This window comes from Schistocerca nitens, chromosome 4 (assembly GCF_023898315.1).
Source record: "Schistocerca nitens isolate TAMUIC-IGC-003100 chromosome 4, iqSchNite1.1, whole genome shotgun sequence".
Taxonomy (NCBI): domain Eukaryota; kingdom Metazoa; phylum Arthropoda; class Insecta; order Orthoptera; family Acrididae; genus Schistocerca; species Schistocerca nitens.
Window position 1 is genome coordinate 87614338 of NC_064617.1, and position 12973 is coordinate 87627310.

The window sequence follows — 12973 nt, forward strand, 5'->3', positions numbered from 1 at the left end:
TCTCAGTTCTTCCTTCTGATGAGCTGAAATTTTATCGATTTCCTGCAATTTAGCTTCTATTTTGTCCAAAATAATTGCTTCTTCTTCTTCTGTGTTTAGCTTACTTTTACTAAGATTAACACCTTCGTCCCAATATCTCTTATTTTTCAGAACTCGTATAGGCAGCTCCCAAGTTTCATCATTAGTTACTACATGTTTATCACTGAAAGGTACTGTAATTACTCCGGTTATCGGCAAGACCATTTTTAACTGGATTCGTTGAAAGTCAACAACACTCTGATATTTTGACAAGAAATTTATGCCAATTAAAACCTCAATACTGAGATTGTTTACAATTAAACATGGATGATCAATTAAATTACCATTAATGTTAAAGGGCAGCAAAGCTTCTTGCTTTACCGTTTTTGACACCTTGCCAGTAGCACCAATTATTCTTAGTCGTGATACCCTCATTACTGTAAGCTGGTCTTTACCAGGTAATGCATCAAAGAAGGACTGAGATATCGCACTCACCTCACTTCTACTGTCTAAGAGACAACGTACAATGATACCCAACATATTCACTATTATTATAGGGTGGCTTATTCTAGGTTGTACGCGTGGTTCCTCAAACTCATCCAATATTTCCTTCTGGTTTTGTCTCCAACTAAAGTGATCGACCTCTGTCTTCATTACATTTAGGTCAAAGTGTGTAGGGGTTTCCTGAATTACATTTTCAGCTGCCTTTTCCAGTCGGTCTATTATTTTCAAATCGAAACACCGCACGACTTCATTACACTTAGTTTTCTGAACATGACCCAAATTACTGTAGACTGAGCGATTCTGCGCCTCCAGACCGGGCATAACACTAATTACAGCTAAACCACTTTCACTATTTTCGTCGGGTTCCTTCTCAAGTGACAAATGGTCACAGCTACTGGGTTCATCGACCCCCAACAGGCTACCCTCTACATTCTCACTTACCTCCTGTCCTAAATCTATTAGTACAATATCAACATCCTGCACAGGCACTTTAGATAAGAGCACATCATCCTCATCGTAAATACAAGCATCAATTTCTTCTGCTTCTTCACGTGACAATTCAGTATTTTGTAGCTCTTCCCTACCGTTACACAGCTGCGCCTTCTCTTTCTCTTCCCACTTAGAAAGCGTCTCTAACACGGTATCTATCAAATACTTTGAGTGATCTAATATTTCTGCTGTATCCTTAGATGCTACCGTCCCCTCATCCATATGTTGAGCCTGAGTATTCTGATCTGTCTTACCAATTACTGTAATTACTGGCTTAGGAAAAATAACTGCCTGGTGAGCGCCAGTGTCCTCATAGATGGGAACTAGTTTTCCTGCCTCGGCCTACTACTGCTTCCTTTATTTCCATTATAGTTAACTGGCACAGCATTGCTTTCCGCGCTGTTGTTTACCTGCATAATTTAGCTCGGAACAAAATTACTATCATTTGGACGCCATTGTTGGTTCTGATAATTATTTCTGCAATTCCTACCTCTCTTAGGATGGCGAACACCTACTGTTCTGATGTTTGCATTGCCATTCTGCTCGTTCTTAAAATTACTACTAGTGTTATTAGCATTTCTGTTATTACGTGCTTGCTCCTCATTGGCAGCCACACGCTCTACACGTTCCAAATATTCAATGAAACTATCCAGATTGTCTCTAGGGGCTGATATAATTCTAGTTTGCCAATGCCATGGCAGTTTGGCTTCAAGACCTAGTATTATCATTTCAAGTTTTAGCTTTTCGGCCAGATGTGATAAACGTCAGATCCATGACCTAGCAAACTCTTTAATAGATTCCTTGCCCGCATTGAAGCGTTTTCCACTCCAAAATTCTCTCAACACTTCATTTTGCTTATTACTAGACCAATACTCATTAATGAAAGCTGTTTTAAATTCCGCTAATGTTTTACACTTCAACATAACATCAGCTGACCAACGCATGGCGTCACCTGCTAAATGGCTTCTAATAAATGAGATTTTCTCTCGTTCAGACCAAGTTGGTGGAATCACATCTTCAAAATCGTTCCAGAAATCTAGCGGGTGGATATTTTTATCTGGATCGAACCGCAAGAACTGCCGACACCCGATAAAAGCGGCGTTTGCAGCTACAAATTGTTGTATACTACCATTACCAGAAGTTACTGAAGCTACTTTATTCTCAATGTCAGCAATGTTAGTACTAGTATTTTCTACTCTCATTTCAACATTATCTACTCTTTGCACAATACGAGTAGTATCAGTTTTGATTGCATCTACTTCTGCTTGACATATGTTTACTTTTATATTAACATCTTTAAACCTATGTGAGCACAGTTCAGATTCCGCCTCGATCTTTTCTGTTAACTTGTGCCCCAGCTTCGCATCTTCCATTTGGAAGTCTTTGCGAACCTCAGCAACTTCGGATTTTACTGTTTTATACATTTCAGAAAATTGTTGAGCAACCTTTTTCGTAATATCCTCATGATTGTAATCAATTTTATAATTCAAACTGTCTAGATCCTCTTTCAACTTATTGCAACCAGCCTTGAAGGTATTGTCCATTACCTCCAATCGTTTATTAAAATTAGTTTGGCTGGCCACAATCTCATATTTTAATTCAGAATTACTGGCTGACAATTTTGCATCACTGGCAGCTATTGCTTGTAATATAACATTTAAATCAATAGCCCCAGTATCTTTGGGTTGCTCATTAGCTGGCTTTTTATCACAGATGACGAAAAACTAGCTCCAACACCAGAATCATCAAAACTAAATGAAACTTCTGATTGACCAGTCATATCTAACTTATCCTATTTAAACTCTACCAACTCTGATGACTGTTTCGTTTTTAACTTATCAGATAAACTATCATCCAATAGATTAACAATTTCTAATTTCTGTTTTACTACAGGGGTCTCTATTATTGAATCATTGCCCCTTTTCACACTACTGTCATATTTCACTTTTACATTACTATTTTCATGCATATTTACACTTGAACCATTGTCTGGATTTACAGTTCCCTCAACAGACATAGGTTCTGATTTAAGTTTAACCTTGGTTTCTTCTGGCAGTTCCATCGCCGACAGGTTAGTAAAAATTTTAATAGCTTTTCACTTAACTTAGTTCCTTCTGCACGACGTATGGCGTTGCCAGCGCGGCGTTACAGGATTACTGATGCGATGCGGCGCGTTGAATAGCAGACGGCACTTCGATGGCTGCTGTGTGTTTGCATGGCCCGCAACTGCAGGCGCGGCTCCGGTTGCTCTGGCAGACGACTGCGGTGAGGCGAAACTGGCTTCTCGCAATACTGGCAGCGCCGCTAGACACAGTGCCAGCTCCGTCAATCCAGATGCATTGTTCATCCAATTGCGTCGTCCACATACACACGTAACACTAACACTGTTCTATTACTCAGTTGTGTGTCGCATTTCACTCCCAAATCCGAATATTTAAAAATCACTTTCATTTTTACTCAGTTTTCCTTCTTCCCAGCCGATGCACCATATGTGGGGCAGCTGGTGGAATAATTTGCTATATAAAATGTTTGGTTTGTAATGTAGAAATTATGCATTTCCCAGCCGATTAACCATATGTGGGGCGGCGGGTAGAATTATTGTTATTTAAATGTTCCTATTATTTATTTAATGTTGTTTGCCGTTCTCAACACTGGTTCTCTAAGTACAATATTGGCAACCAGAAAGTGATTAGCAAAATGTGAAGCCTGTAATTAGAATTCCTAGTGCCCACTTCATCTGAGAAACACACTTATAGCTACAGCTTATAGCTCTGAGGAATTAGGAGATTGTCTGGGATTCATAATCAAAAACGATTTTCTAAAAACTGTTCAGTATATTCTGAAAGTCACAGACCATAAGAATCCACACAATCCAACTAACAGAGCAGTTCAGAGTCTAATGCGCTGATGGAACTATAACCGACCAAATTAAATGTTTAAGTGAATGCTCGCCATAATTTGATGATAATGTTCATCAAGCGCCACGCTAAATAATGGTTAAATGTTTGTCCTGCGGCGGCACGTGAAAATACGGCATACGCAAACTGAAGTTAGATCATTAAAGTCATCCCAGAATTAACACTTCACTCGAAAACGATATCATGTTTACACGTATCCCGAGTAACTTCTTACGGCATCCGAGGCTGTTTATAGCAATGATACCAACGCGACGCGACTCCTGACACAGATGGTGTGCTATTCAGCGTCTGGAGAGAACTGCGGTCTTTCTTCCTTGCGCAGCGTTCTGATATATAAAGCCGCGGTGCGGATGGCTAAGGGAACGCCTGATCAAAATTGCTCTACCGACTAGCCGCTGGGCTAGTAATGCACCACTTTAAGTTATTGAATAAATCATCGCTTCCTTTGCTGATGGCCGATGAAGCTCTCAATTTAAATGTGCAATCAGCACACAGATAAGTAATCATAATAAAATTGTGACGTGGCTAAGTCAAATATTTTCGGCGAGAGAATTAATTTAATTACAATACGCGCAGTAGACGGGCTCTGAACTTGCCATTTGGAGATACGCTATCGCTATAGTTTTATAGTTATTCAATTGAAACGTCTCACATCTTTATGATTATAGCGGATCTCCCTTCTACTTAAATTTAAACATCCTAGCCTTATTTATTCTCCTACTTAATCTATCTTGCTTCCTTAATTTCTAAGACAAAAACCAGAAAATCATGAATTTCAACAAAATTTTTAATTGGTGATATCCAGAATACTGTTTCTACTAAATTATTATGAAAAAGGAATCTAAATATAAATTTTTAAGTCTCTATCTCTTTTCTGTTGCGCCAATGATTTTTACAGAAAAACGTCCAAATTTCGAAAATGGTTAAAGTTATTGAACTAGCATTCAACACATGTTGATTTAGTATTACTCCTGACATGCTAGAACCGTTTCAGGTCATTTACTTGATTTTTAAAGTATTGCGCAACATTTATGACGTCAGAGCTAGTTACAGCGGACTAGGCTGGCACACAATGGAAAGACTGATGAGAATTTTAAAAGGCGTGAGTAGGCTGCTTCCCTATAGAGTGTTCATTTCATTGTAATATCTCCTGCCTTTCGTAATGCCCAGCGACTATCAGAAATGGCGGTGACTTCAGTGTAATTATTGTCTTTGAATAAGAGTGTCGTTTCCGTTCGTATCATTGGATGTTTCTTTAAGTTACCTTCTGTACTATTCTGTAGCAAGACATTCTGTGTATAGACCAAGTTTCAATGAGCTGTGGTACTTAGGAGTGGTAGGTCATGCAAAAGTTACTTTCCTCCTTAAGTGTTTCACACCAGTGTAGATTCGCAGCATTCGACTGGTTAACAGTGAGCAGCACTGTGAAATTAATTACATTCAAAATCATTTCGTTTACTTTGAGGAATAATATTATTATTTATTTTTGAATCAAATTATTACTCATTTTGCATATTGGTGGCTCGCTACGTTTACTAAATCAGAGGGTGCAGCGCAATTTCATAAATTTGATAGAGATCATAATTATATTACATTGCACTCAATTGACTGAATAGGTACTGTGAAGGAGAGTTTGAAAGGAAACAGCCGTATTAGTCAAGTACTACATGGTAATGAAGCGTATTTTTTTAGGCCTTTAGCTGCATTTCATATGATCTTATTTACACTAGCACCAACTGAACAAATTAAATTATATTTTTGCTAGGCGCCATATTCTGTAACGTTCACTAACTAATGCTGACATTTCGATTTTCAGCAGCGTTTAAGGCACTACTTTCTGCAACAGTTTTGCACGGCTGGTACCATTTCTAAGGAATCACGCCAGTGACTGTTGAGCCTGACTGGCTAATCACCACTATTGTCATCATAACTTGGGAGCTCTACCAACGCTCCATTTTGCGTTAACATATATTGAGAGCATTCAAATGACCATTTACACTTAGGGTGAACCGTCCTTGTGTCTAATGATTGGCTGTGGGTGAGCAGAGAAGGTCCTTGGAGGTAAAATAGCCTTAAGATGTAGTGTACTCCTGCCTTCGTGTGACCTTTGAATTGCCTCATGCAGCCAGTTATAGGGTGACCAATAACGTAATGTGTACTCGGAACCATAATTCCTACTGGAGTGTGTTCATAGAAAATTCATTACCACAGGTGAAAATAATGAATATTGACAGAGAATATCCCAAAACTTTGTATTTGAAGCATGGCATTTACCTACTTAGCCACCAACACACCCTCTACAACAAAAAAAAACAACAAAAAAATACAAGCACCACGATGGAGTTAGGTGAAAAACTGATATTCATCAGGTATCGATGGAAAATGCAAAATTGTAAACTTTGGCAGCCGATGGACGAAGACACTGCAGCACAGTTTCACCTCGCAGCTGACAAGGATGGTATGCAATGGGCGCGTCAATACCAGGGCATAAATTCACTGCGAATTTCATTCCGTGTACAGACACGTCTAGAATATACGCAGATGTCAGCATTTGAGGGAGGATGTGTAGTTGGGCTAAAAGAAGCCGGTTGGAATAATTGGCGAATCGACCGACATTTGAATAGGAGTGACGACACTCTTTGATGATGGTGGCAGGAATGGGGAGCAATGGGCGAGCACCGTGTCAAGAAGGAAGGAGTCGACCTCCAGCAAAAAGCCCATTTGCAGTGGTCTCAGGCACATCGGGCCTGTAATCTCATTGACTGGAGTAGAATTGTCTGCAGTGATGAGTTTCGCTAAGCCCCGATGACCACCGAAAACGTGTCTGGAGGCGCCCCCAGACAGCGATGGAATACCGTCCTGACTGTCTCCTGCCATGTGAGCAGAAAGCCAGGAGTGATGGACTGGGACGCCATTTATTTCGCAGGAGGACCTGTTTTGTTCTACAGCCCGTTTTGTGCCCTTCATGGCAAGCCGTCCTGGGTTTACATCTCAGCAAGGTAATGACCGTCCACACACGTCGAGAGTTTCTGATGCTTGTCTTAGTGCTTGCAAAACCTACCTTGGCCAGCAAGGTCGCCGGATTGAGAATATTTGGACCATTATGGGCAAGTTAATGCCCCACCTGGGCAGAAGAATATCCAGCAACTCTATCAATGAATACCACTCCAAATACGAGGGGCGTTCAGAAAGTAAGCTTCGATCGGTCGCGAAATGGAAACGATTATGAAAATCGGATAAAGCTTTGCACAGATGTGTTGGGTAGTGTCTCTAGTATAACCCCAGTTAGCATCACGTCGCTCTTCTCATTTCTGAGCTCGCAGTGAGTGCGTAAAGATGTCTAGAAAATAGTGTCTGCCGCCAAGTACGAGGGCCTGGTGAGAAATTTCGCCTGAAGCTATGCAGCTAACATTACATAACTGTCGTGCTGTTTCTTCTTCAAGACAATTCTCAGCCGCATTCTGCAGGGGCAATGAAGATGCTCCTGCATCGTTTTCAAATGAAAATGTGAGATTACCCACAATACAGTCCGCAATTGTCTCCCCCTGAGTTTCACCTCTGGTCACATGAACCGCTGTCTTTGAAGACAACATTTTGACACAGACAACGAGGTGTAGGCCAGCGTGGAGAATTGGCGGAAAGCACTGGCGGCTGCCTTCTATGATGAGGCTATTGAAAAGTTGGTACAACACTATGACAAAAGTCTAAGTCAGAACGGCGACTACGTAGAGAAGTAGCTGAAAGGTGTAGCTAATTGTTACAAGTAAAACATTTCTGATGTTCACTGTGGTTTCAATTTGGCAATCAATCGGAGCTTACTTTCTGAACAGGCCTCGTAACTACTTGCAAAAGAGCAAGAGGTGCATCAACGATCAACGCATCGTTGACTTGCTGTATTAATTTCCTTTGTTATTTGATGACTAGTTTCGAGCGTTAGTTCCTTATCCAATCATACGATAAGCTGCGCACTTACATATGTTACAACAGCCACATGAACGTTCATTGTAGTTGAACACTTCTTGGTATAAAGCAGTACAGGAATGCGCTTACTTTACGTAACTGTGTCTGTCGTAATTACGTTACTGTATAATTTATTGGGTAATCTGATAATGAGCTTAGGCTTGAAACTAGTCATCAAGTAACAAAGGAAATCAATAATTCACCTTTGACCTCTGCAGTATATTGCACAGAATAGTAACTGACGTCATGTCTTCCAGAATTCTAGAAATTAGTACACTCTGTAGTGGCACCACCGGTAAAGATAGGAAAAAGATTCGGTGCAATATTTCTCAGTGCACAAGTTACAGTCAGGTGCGGGCTGTTGATAGTAAGTTATGCTTACCAGTGGTTGCAAAGCAGAATGGAGGTCACATGGCCGTAGAACCGCTGAAAAGAGTAAATGCAGCTATTTGCATGGCGCAAGTTACGGGCAGAAGGGGCCCACTGGCCCAACCTAGGTGTTAGGAGTACATGACTCGAGTGGTGTGTTAGCAAAACAGAGGCGCACAGCCGCATATAAATGGGTGCCGGTTTTCAAACGAGGCTGATTCAAGTGTGGCAGCTCTCCTGGATGGTGGAGCGTGTCACACCACCAGCTACAAGCAGCTGCAGATAGGGTGCCAGCGTTCCAGTCCACGGCGGGTCGCTGGTTCGACCCTCTGAGGCCAATGCGGGGTCCACAATCAGCCAGTAGTGGGCCACTCGACGGCTCGCTACTGCGGGCAGTCTTGTTGGCTCCCAACACATGCCACAGATTTGGTTGTCGCATCGCTGGCGCTTGTTGTCTTCCACGATCTTAACCACGATGGCAAAGAAGCACACAGTGGACCGCCCTGCGACTCTGAGACAGCAGCACTGAGGCAACGAAGATGGAGGCTGTTGAGTCGGCTGCCAGCGCATCCAGACGTCGTCAAAACTCTTCGGCTGTAAATGGCTGGCACACTGCAGTACGTTAGGTGGGTCGCTGAGGTAGCCCTTCCCCTCCAAGCTGTTATGCAGACAGCAAAGTGGCATCCTCAGCATAGCGGGACCCTGTGATGTAGACGGGAATGTGGCACTGTGGCTGGGAATAATAAAACACTTGATGATCACATCCGAGTTTTAATATGGTGCATCCGGGCAGTTTCCATGCACGTCCTACATTTCTCTACCAAACGCCAACATCTACATTTGGCAGTGGTGGCTACATTTAATGTCAGAATAGCGGGTGTCGGCTGTACAGTACGATGTTGTAGCCCACCACCTGCATTACAGTCACAAAATTAAGTGAGTGTTGACCAATTTTTCTTTTTGAGTGTTGGACGTTTTCTTTCCTTGCGTTGTCACAGTAAGTGTTAGCACGTTTGGGCAGTAAGTTTTTTTTTCGTGGCATTTAATTACTTTTGTATTGGGTTGAGTATGATGTTTTATTTATTATATCATTGCATATAACATAAGATGAGATACTGAGCTTTAGGATATCAGTTTATTTTTGTAGTTAAATGTTTTATTTCTGTGGTATTTTATAGGTTGAAATGGGACTAAATGGGTACGAAAGCAACACCATGGCAGAGTCAAGGATTCAGGGTGTGTCTGAATAAGAAGCGGAACAGATTTTGTTGGAAAAGGTAGCACAATTAACAGCGGACAGTACACAGCTGATAAGTGAATTAACATCTAGGAGTGAGCGGGAAACCTCATCTGATAAGTCGTTGTTGCGTAGGGCGCCACAGCAGGAGATTGATCCAGCTGCCGCGAGTTTTATTATTCCGTTTCCTGGCAACGCATCTGAGGATGTGCGTTCGTTTGTGGAAGAGCTGGAAACTTCAGCTGTGATGAACGGTTCGTCTGATGAACAGTTGTTACATGTAGCCAAGATTAGATTATTGGGTGAAGTGAAGACATACGCATGGTGTTCTCAGGCCTTAAGGGAGGCAGGATAGTTTAAGCAGTTGAAGGAAGGCCTTTTACAGAGGTACAAGAAACAGAATAGCGCTCGGTACTCTAGGGAGAGGTTGCGTACAATGACGAAGAGATAGGGGGAGACGGTAGAGAAATTTGCGGACAGGGTAAGAGAAATTAACGAATATACGTACGAGTTGGGTCGGAGCGATGAAGCAAATGGTGTTCTGTTGCAGGAGGCCAAGCAAAGGGTACTTGATATATACTACTGGCCATTAAAATTGCTACACCAAGAAGAAATGCGGACGATAAACGGGTATTCATTGGACAAATATATTTTACTAGAACTCACATGTGATTACATTTTCACGCAATTTGGGTGCAATGATCCTCAGAAATCAGTAGCCATAACTACCACCTCTGGCCGTAATAACGGCCTTGATACGCCTGGCCATTGAGTTAAACAGAGCTTGGATGGCGTGTACAGGTACAGCTGCCCATGCAGCTTCAAAACAATACCACAGCTCATGAAGAGTAGTGACTGGCGTATTGTGACGAGCCAGTTGTTCGGCCACCATTGACCAGATGTTTTCAGTTGGTGAGAGATGTGGAGAATGTGATGGCCAGGGCAGCAGTCGAACATTTTCTGTATCCAGAAAGGCCCCTACAGGACCTGCAACATGCGGTCGTGCATTATCCTGCTGAAATGTAGGGTTTCGCAGGGATCGAATGAAGGGTAGAGCCACAGGTCGTAACACATCTGAAATGTAACGTCCACTGTTCAAAGTACCGTCAATACGAATAAGAGGTGACCGAGACGAGTGACCAATGGCACCCCATACCATCACGCCGGATGATACGCCAGTATGGCGATGACGAATACACGCTTCCAATGTGCGTTCACCACGATGTCGCCAAACACGGACGCGACCATCATGCTGCTGTAAACAGAACCTGGATTCATCCGAAAAAATGACGTTTTGCCATTCGTGCACCCAGGTTCGTGGTTGAGAACACCATCGCAGGCACTCCTGTCTCTGATGCAGCGTCAAGGGTAACCGCAGCCATGGTCTCCGAGCTGATAGTCCATGCTGCTGCAAACGTCGTCGAACTGTTCGTGGAGATGGCTGTTGTCTTGCAAACGTCCCTATCTGTTGACTCAGGGATCGAGACGTGGCTGAACTATCTGTTAGAGCCATGCGGATAAGATGGCTGTCATCTCGACTGCAAGTGATAATTGGCCGTTGGGATCCAGCACGGCGTTCCGTATTACCCATCAGAACCCACCGATTCCATATTCTGCTAACAGTCATTGGGATCCTGAATGCGAGTCCAGTGTGCTAACCACTGCGCTAGGTCGCTCGGTTATGCAAATTGAAATAAAGAGTAAATGAAGTGTAAATTATAATAATCAGAAACTAACAATCGCTAGCACCGTTGTGTATCACAGTTCATGGTGTCAGTTAAGCTAGAGGGTCTTTGCAGTATGATTTTACGTATGTTACAGGACTGTTTCCGAAGAAACGCCCATGTAACACTACCAGTTTAGCGCCTCTACCATGCGCTTCCCAGTGGTCTGGAGAGGGTAGGTATGATCTATGTATGTAGAATCGGCTACGCCTCATAAAATTGCTTAGCCGTAGCTATGCTCTGAATAATATGCCAGTAGGTGGAAACAGAAATATTGCATGATCAGTTTAGCCAAGAATGGTATTTCACTTTCTCACTTTGACAGGGTTTGCTAAGAATGGAACCCAATTACCCATACAGTGATGGTTCAAATGGCTCTATTTGAACCTGCGACCGTAGCGGTCGCACGGTTCCAGACTGAAGCGCCTATAACCGCTCGGCCACACTGGCCGGCCCCATACAGTACAGAAACTGGTACAGGCATGGTTATTCAAATATAGAGATACGTAAACTAGCAGAATACGGCGCTGCTGTCGGCAACGCCTACATAAGACAACAAGTGTCTGGCACAGTTGTTAGATCGGTTTCTGCTGCTTCAATGGCAGGTTAACAAGATTGAAATGAGTTCCAATGTAGTGTTATAGTCGATACGCCTGCGATGGGACACAGCATCCGCGAGGTCGCGATGAAGTGCGGATTTTCCGGTACGACCATTTCACAAGTGCACCGTGAATATCAGGAGTCCGGTAAAACATTAAATCCTCGACATCGCTGCAGCCGGGAAAAGATCTTGTAAGAATCGGAGCATCGACGGTTGAAGAGAATCGTTTAATGTGACAGAAGTGCAACCCTTCCGAAAATTACTGCAGATTTCAATGGACTGTTGATGACTGGAAATATGTTGCCTGTTCGGACGAGTCTCTTTCCAAATTGTATCCAGCGGATGAACTTGTACGGGTATGGAGACAATCTTGTGAATCCATGGACCATGCATGTCAACAGAGGACTGTTCAAGCTAGTAGCGGCTCTGTAATGATGTGGAGCGTGTGTAGTTGGAGCGATATGGGACCCCTGATACGTCTAGATATGACTCTGACGGATGACACTACGTAAGTATCCTGTCTGATGACCTCCACCCATCCATGTTCATTGTGCATTCCGACGGACTTGAGCAATTCCAGCAGGACAATGCAACACCCTACATGTTCAGAAATGCTACAGAGTGGCTGCAGGAACATTCTTCTGAGTTTAAACGCTTCCAATGTCTACCAAACTCTGCAGACGTGAATATTATTGATCATACGTGGGATGCCTTGCAACTTGCCGTTCAGAAGAGATCTCTAACCCCTCTTACTCTTACGAGTTTATGGCCATCCCTGCAGGATTCATGCTATTAGTTCCCTCCAGCTCTACTTCAGACATTAGTCGAGTCCATGCCACGTCGTGTTGCGGCAGTTCTACGTGGTCGCGGGGGCACTACTCGATATTAGACAGGTGTACCAGTTTCTTTGGCTCTTCAGAGTATAATTTAGTTAAAAACCTCAGTTGAACATAATAACAAAATCGAGTGCCTCAGAGACCTGCTGCAGAGCTTTAAACTGGACACTACTTCTGCAATTTGCATGTCTGGAACCTACACGAGTTACGCTGCTGGAGACAGGGCAGCAACAGTTCAACTAGCAGTCAGGACCATGAGTGGTTCCTGGCGAATGTTCATGTCATTGAAGAAGAGTGAAATCTGGTTAATGGCAGAC